A 748-nucleotide genomic window follows, 5' to 3' on the forward strand; every position below is an offset into this window, starting at 1 on the left:
GAAGACAAGGAAGTGCCAGAGGAGTATAGCTACGATACTAGTAATCATTCGCAATTGCATTTCCGTAACTTGGATTAACCTACCTCTGTGTAGGAGAAATAAAATTGCAAATAAGCAATATGTCCTGTTTCTTTTTTACTAATATATGATTAGACAACTTATCCCTTTTTGGGATATTTATGTTTGTGTTTGTGTGTGATGCATGTTTTACCTTATGTCTTATTTAATGAAGAGAAAATCGTCCAGGAACGAACATATTTCCTTAACTATTGTTAAACAGATAATCATAGCACTCCTGCGATCTTGGTATTAATTCAAAGATTGTTTAATGAAAATTTCACACATAAGAATACACAGAGAGATATGAATAAATATATGCGCAGGTATGAAATTGTATATGTAGTCTTGTGTCCCCATTCTCTTTAAATTATTTTCATATCGATGAGAAGATATTCAGAAGTTAGGAATGGGAATATTCCAGAAAAAGTATCCCCAGAATAATAACAAACTGTTGTATTGTTGTGAGAAGTAGTATTAGTAGTGTTACCATCATCGTCATTATCATTTCATTAGGTTGACGAAGGTTCGATATTATGCTATTCCTTTTTTATATATACCATAATTGAGTTCAACAAGAAATATATCACTTAAGCAAATTAAGACATACCTAGGATACATAACATTAACCAAAGTCAGATGATATAAAATTACGAGGAACAGCCAAATTGTCAAATAAATTGAATACATA

Source organism: Penaeus monodon, chromosome 23, assembly GCF_015228065.2.
Source record: "Penaeus monodon isolate SGIC_2016 chromosome 23, NSTDA_Pmon_1, whole genome shotgun sequence".
Taxonomy (NCBI): Eukaryota; Metazoa; Arthropoda; class Malacostraca; order Decapoda; family Penaeidae; genus Penaeus; species Penaeus monodon.